The sequence below is a fragment of the Solanum pennellii genome, chromosome 5, assembly GCF_001406875.1.
Source record: "Solanum pennellii chromosome 5, SPENNV200".
NCBI classification, from domain to species: domain Eukaryota; kingdom Viridiplantae; phylum Streptophyta; class Magnoliopsida; order Solanales; family Solanaceae; genus Solanum; species Solanum pennellii.
The window spans coordinates 7,914,709-7,922,364 of NC_028641.1; positions in this window are offsets into that span (position 1 = coordinate 7,914,709).

Below are 7,656 nucleotides of genomic sequence, written 5' to 3' on the forward strand. Positions count from 1 at the left end.
CATAAACCATAACCTACCTCCACCGAAGAATCGTGATCGAGCAAGCTATCTCCCCAACGCCTTTGCTTTCTTCTTCGTTCTCTCTCTCGCTCGCTCGTTCTCCCCTCTCTGTCTTTTTCTTTTTCTTTTACCCTAATTATCATATAATTCATTATGATGAAAGTACACCTTTATTTATTCCAAGGTTATCTCGTTTAACCCTCCAAGTAAATAAATTATTAAACTTACCCCACTAATTTCATAAAGTTTGTCCTGAATAGTCCAAAACACCCCTTTAAAACTTTTAGCAGAAATCCGACCCAGTTAGGTTACGCAACCTGTGACGGTCCGTCGTGTCTATGATGGTCCGTCGTGTCTATGACGGTCCGTCCTGCAGGTCCGTCACAAAGTTCAGAGAGTCAAATTCTGTAAAGGGTTTGTGACGGTCCGTCGTACCTACGACGGTCCGTCCTGCAGTTCCGTCGCGAAGTTCAGAGAGTCGATCTCAGTACCCAGATTTCAGAGTTGAAGTGTTTTGGAACGATGACCCTCGACGGTCCGTCGTGACCATGACGTTCTGTCGACTGATCCGTCGACCCAGCTAGTTATTTTCAAAATACTTCTACTGCTCGAACCGACTAAACAGGTTGTTACAAAGTGATGTTTTATTTCTTACTTTTTGTTTGCTATAAAATAAATTTTGTTTTGCATAATAATCAAGAACACATTAAAGTGTTCTTGCAATTTTGTCGTTATTTAAATAATAAAAAAAACAGTTACATATATTTATTAAAAGTAAATTTGAAAAAATGCATCTCGCTTTTTAGGAATACTTAATTTCTTTAAGAGGTGTACACAAGCTAAAAACACCACTTATTTTAAAATTAATAGTTATTGTGCTATATTTTTAAAATTCTTACTAGTTTTACAGCACATGCATCAGTCGTGTGTATCGTTTTTATAGCATACGATATTATAAAATAGTCGTTATTCAAATTTTTTTTAAAAAGCTCCATATATTTATTTTATAAATTAGCAACTAATTTGAAATAATCATAGGAGTACAAATTAGTGTCACCTTATTAATTACTACTATTTCCTTTATTCAAAATAAGTGATATTTTACTCTTTTTTTTTTTAAATAATATTTGTTTTACATAATCAAGAACACGTTAATAATGTTCTTTCATTTTTATCAATTTATTTTATGCATTGACAATTAAGTTGGAATATCCGTAGGAGTATCAATTAGTGTCACGTTATTAGTTATTACTTTTTTCATTTCAAAGTAAGTGGTGTTTTAATTTTTCTTTTTTTGTTTTAAATATAATTTATTTTACAAAATCAAGAACGCGTTAATGATGTTCTTCCTATTTCATCGAGTTTTGAGTTTTTTTTAAAAAAAACAAAAAGAGAAGAAGAGATATATGCATTTATTTTGTACATTGACAACTAACTTGAAATAATACTAGGAGTACTAATTAGTGTTATGTTATTAATTACTATTTTTTTTCCATTTAGATAAGTGGTGCTTTAACTTTTTAATTTTTGTTTGTTATAAAATAAATATTGTTATACATAATCAAGAACACGTTAATAATGTTCTTTCAATTTTATCGTTATTTAAATATCAAAATAAAATTAATTGTATTTATTAAAAGTAAATTAGAAAAAATGAATCTCACTTTTTTCAAATGCCTAATTTCCTTATGAGGTGTGAGTAACCTAAAAACACCTCTTATTTTAAAATAAAGGGTTATTGTGCTATTTTTTACTATTATTACTAGTTTTACGGCACGTGCGTTTCACGTGAGTATCGTATAAGTAATATACAAGGCAGTAAAATACTCGTTATTTGATTTTTTTATTTTTTAAAAAGCCACATACATTTATTTTGTAAATTGACTACTGATTTGGAATAATCATAAGAGTACTAATTAGTGTCACGTTATTAATTATTACTATTTTCTTGATTTCAAAATAAGTGGCGTTTTACTTCTTCTTTATTCGTTTTAAAATAAAAATTTGTCTAACATACTCAACAACATGTTTGTAATGTTCTTGCAATTTTATCGTTTTTTGAATTTTAAGAAAAATATTGAAAGGCATAATTTAAACTATGCATTTTTTATTCTTATTTTTATAAAATTATAAAGATAATTTTAAAAATAATATAATTTTATATTTTTAAAAAATATATAATCTTATTAAAAAGGGAATAAATATAGAAAAATCCAAACATAAATTTTGAACTTTAAATAACTAAATTAATTCAAAGAATGAAAAAAGCTTCATAGTATTTGTTTTCATTCACTTTTTCTTTAATGCCCTTTAGAAACATAAAAATAATATGTGTATTTTTACTGATCTTTTAATATGTTCTTAAATATATTTTATATTTATGTGGTTTATTTATCAACATCAACTTTAATAATGCAAGAACATTTTTGGAACCTTGCAATATTTATATTTTTGAAAATAAAATAAAATTAAAGGGCAAGATGGGAAATTTAAAGTTGTTTTACCTCAATTTTGTAAATTAACGAATAATTTGTATATTCATATAAGTACTAATTAATGTCACATTATTAGCTACTAATATTTCTTTCATTTTAAAATAAGTGGTGTTTTATTTTATTTTATTTTTTCTTAAAATAAATTTTGTTTTATATTATCAAGAACACGTTGATAATGTTCTTTCACTTTTATCGTTATTTAAATTAACAATAAGACCTATATGTATTTACTGACAACTAATTTAAAACAATCATAAGAGTACAGTGTCACATTATTAGTTACTACTATTTTCTTCGTTTCAACATAAGTGGTGTTTTACTTTTTTTTCTTTTATTTAAAATAAATTTTTTTTACATGATCAAAAACACGTTAATAATGTTCACCAATTTTATCGTTTTCTAAATTTCTTGTAAAAAGAGTTGCATGAATTTATTTTGTACATTGATAACTAATTTGAAAAAAAAACTATAGGAGTACTATTTAGTGTCACGTTATTAGTTCCTAGTTTTTTCTCTATTTCAAAAAAGTGGTGTTCTAACTTCTTACTTTTTTGTTTGCTATAAAATAAATTTTATTTCACATAATTAATAACACATTAAAAATGTTCTTGGGATTTTATCGTTATTTAAATAATAAAAAAAACTACATATATTTATTAAAAGTAAATTTGAAATAATGCATCTTACTTTTTAGGAATATTTATTTTCCTTAAGAGGTGCACAAGTTAAAAAGACCATTTATTTTAAAATAAAAAACTATTGTGTTATATTTTTTTTTAATATTACTAGCTTCACAGCACGTGCGTCGCACTTTCATATATATTTTATATTATATGATTGTAAAATAGTCGTTATACAAATTAAAAAAAAAAGCCACATATATTTATTTTGTAAATTGATAACTAATTTAAAATAATCGTCTCAATTAAAATTTGCAACAGATGTCCTGGGAGTCTCAATGATGTTTACCTGAATGCCACCATTATCATTTTTCTAAATTAATAATATTTATTTATTTTTAATACTAGATGACAGTGGTGAATTTGTGAAGCATTATATAGTTCTAAATATGAAAAATATTTAAAGAAATAATTTAAACTAGATTTTTTATTACTATTAAATAGTGTAATTTTATCTTCTAGAATATACGATAAAAAGGGATAAATGATAAAAAGGGATAAATATAAAAAAAAAATTAAATATAAATGGTGAACTTTAAATAATTTAATTAATTCAAATAATGAATAAAGCTTCAAAATTTGAGTTAATAGGAAATAGAAAGAATTTGAAGTAATTAAATTTATTCACTTTAATTATGATCACTTCATTTAGAGTATTAAAGTAATATTATTTCTAATGAAAATGTCAATGTAAAAAGTGACAGCATTTTTTTTCCCAAGATACTCTCTTAGCTTTATAGTAGTTTTCATTTATTTTTCTTTAATGCCCTTTAAGAAACTTGAAATAATATGTGTATTTTATTGATTTTTTTTAAATGTTTTTAGATATATTTTATATAATAAATTGCAGTGCAAGATGGAAAAATTAAAGTAGTTTTACCTCGATTCTGAAAATTGACTACTATTTTGTAATAATCATATGTGTAAATTATTGTCACGTTATTAGTTAATTTATTTCTTTTATTTTAAAACAAGTGATGTTTTATTTCTTTTTCTTTTTTTGCTTAAATAAACTTTTTTGTCTTATATAATCTAAAACACGTTGACGATTTTCTTTCAATTTTATAATTATTTATATAAATAATAAGATTTATATGTATTTATTTTGTGAATTGACAACTAATTTAGAATAACCAATACAAGTATTAAACAGTGTGACATTATTAATTATTACTATTTTCATCGTTTCTACATAAATGGTGTTTTATTTCTTCTTCTTTTTTTTGTTTTAAAATAAAATTTATTTTGTATAATTAAAAACACGTTAATAATGTTCTTCATTTTTATGGTTTTTTGAATTTCTTTTTAAAAGAGTTGCATGCAATTATTTTGTACATTGATAATATGGAAAAACTGTAAAAGTACTAATTAGTGTCACATTATTAGTTCCTAGTTTTTTTCTCTATTTCACAAAAAGTGGTATTTTAAATTTTTACTTTCTGTTTGCTATAAATTAAATTTTGTTTTGCATAATAATCAAGAACACATTAAAAATGTTAAAATGTTCTTGCAATTCTGTCGTTATTTAAATCATAAAAAATGATACATATATTTATTAAAAGTAAATTTGAAAAATGCATCTCACTTTTTAGAAATATTTAATTTCCTTAAGAGGTGTGCACAAGCTAAAAACACCAGTTATTTTAAAATAAAGAGCTATTATGCTATTTTTTTAAAAAAAAATACTAATTTCACAGAACGTGCATAGCACGTGCATATAGTTTTTATAGTATATGATTCTAAAATAATAGTTATTCAAATTTAAAAAAAGAGTCACATATATTTATTTTGTAAATTAAATTTTATTTTACCTAATAAAAAACACATTAATAATGTTGTTTCAATTTTATCGATTTTTGAACTTTTTTTTTTAAAAAACAAAAGAAGTTAAATCCATTTATTTTATGCATTAATAACTAATTTGGAATAAAAGTAGGAATACTAATTAGTGTATCATTATTAGTTATTTTTTTTCTCAATTTCAAAATAAGTAGTGTTATAACTTCTTACTTTTTGTTTGTTATAAAATAAGTTATGTTTTACATTATCAAGAACACATTAATAATGTTCTTTTAATTTTATCGTTATCTAGATAATAAAAAAAAGCTACATGTATTTATAAAAGGTAAAATAGAAAAATGCATCTCATTTTTTAGGAATATTTAGTTTCCTAAAGAGGTGTGCACAAGCTAAAAATATCACTTATTTTAAAAGAAGGACTATTATGCTATATTTTTTATTATTATTATTATTACCAATTTCACGGCACGTGTGTTGTATGTGTGTCTCATATACATAGTATAGGATGTTATAAAATAAGCGGTATTTATATAAATTAAAAAAGAGTCATATATTTATCTAGTGAATTGACAACTAATTGGTATAATTATAAGAGTACTAATTAGTGTCACGTTATTAGTTACTGCTATGTCCTTCATTTCAAAGAAGTGGTGTTTTACTAATTATTTTTTTAAAAATAAAATTTGTTTTAAATAATCAAGAACACGTTAATAATGTTCTTTCAATTTTATCGTTTTTTGAATTTAAACAAAAAAAAGAGATACATGCATGTATTATGTACATAGACAATTAATTTGGAATAATCGTAGGAGTAAAAATTAGTGTTACGTTATTAATTACTATTTTTTTCTATTTCAAAATAAGTGGTGTTTTAACTTCTTATTTTTTGTTTTCTATGAATAAATTTTATTATACATAATCAAAAACACATTAATAATGTTATTTCAATTTTATCGTCATTTAAATAATAAACAAGAGCTACATAGATTTATTAAAAGTAAACTAAAAAATGCTCTTACTTTTTATGATTACTTAATTTTCTTAAGAGGTGAGTGTAAGCTAAAAACACCACTTATTATAAAATGAAGGGCTATTGTGCTATTTTTAAAATTATTGTTAGTTTCACGATCCGTGCATTGCACGTGTATATCGTATATAGTATACAATGTTGTAAAATAATTGTTATTTAATTATTATTTTTTTTAAAAAAAGAGCCACAAATATTAATTTTGTAAGTTGACAACTAATTGAAATAATCATAAGAGTACTAATTAGTGTCACGTTATTAATTATTACTATTTTCTTCATTTCAAAACAAGTGTCATTTTACTTCTTCTTTATTAGTTTTACAATAAATTTATTTTACATGATCAAGAACACATTAATAGTGTTCTTGCAATTTTAACATTTTTTAATATTTTTTTTTTAAAAAAAAGCTACATGAATTATTTTGTTCATTGACAATTAATTTGAAATATTTGTAGGAGTATTAATTAGTGTCACATTATCAATTACTATTTTTCTCCATTTCAAAATAAGTGGTGTTCTAACTTTTTACTTTTGTTTGTTATAAAATAAGTTTTATTTTACATAATCAAGAACTTATAAATAACGTTCTTTCAATTTTATCGTTATTTAAATAATAAAAAAGAGCTACATGTATTTTTAAATAAAGGGTTTTATTGTGTTATGTTTTTTTATTATTACTAGTTTGATGGCATGTGGTATCGTATATAGAGTACGATGTCGTAACATAAAATTAATATTACTAAGTTAAATTTTTTTTGGTAAATATTTATAATTTAAAGAACATAAGACAAGTGCTTTTAAATGATTAATACAGATTGTCATAGAGTTACTTAAATTTTTAAGGTCTAAACAACCAAATATTATTAAAATATTTCAAAATACATTCAAAGTTTAAATATGGGGAGAAAGTGACATTTCTTTTTTACTTCACTCAATTTTGTAAACAAATCTATCCACCATTTTTTTTTTTGAAAAAATATCAATACGAAAAAAGTTACCAACAATCTTTCCTCTTAGGTTAGAACATAAATGATGGACACCATTTAAGTATAATTTTTCTCTTAAATATTCATACTTTAAATTTAGTGTCTGCATGACACTAATAAGGATTACATAAATATTTATTATTCTATTTTTGTACATAATCTATCTTTTATTAATTAATATTTGAGTAAAACTATCATAGAGAGGAGTTCTAAAAAAAAAGAAGATACTTTATTCTTATAACTAATGATGGTTAAATTGAGATTTTAGTGTACGTCAAGTACTTAGTTTGATCAATTCTTTATTTTAGATATACATATATATTTCAGTAGCATAATTTAATTTTAATATAGGGAAAATGCACAAGTATTCTTTAGACTATGACCGAAATCTCAGAGACACACCTTAACTAAACTAAGGTCCGATTACCCCTAAAACTTATTTTTTTTTTTTGTAATTTTGTGCACCTTTTTGACTTATGTGGTATCCAAATATCTCTCACGAGCCTCAATTGCGCGGACTCACGGTGTGCCACATAAGACAAAAAGGTGTACAAATTACAAAAAAAAAATCCTGTAGGTAATAGGAACTTAATTTAGTTAAGATATGTCTAAGAGATTTCAGTCATAGTCTAAGGGGATATTGGTGCATTTTTCCTTTAATATATG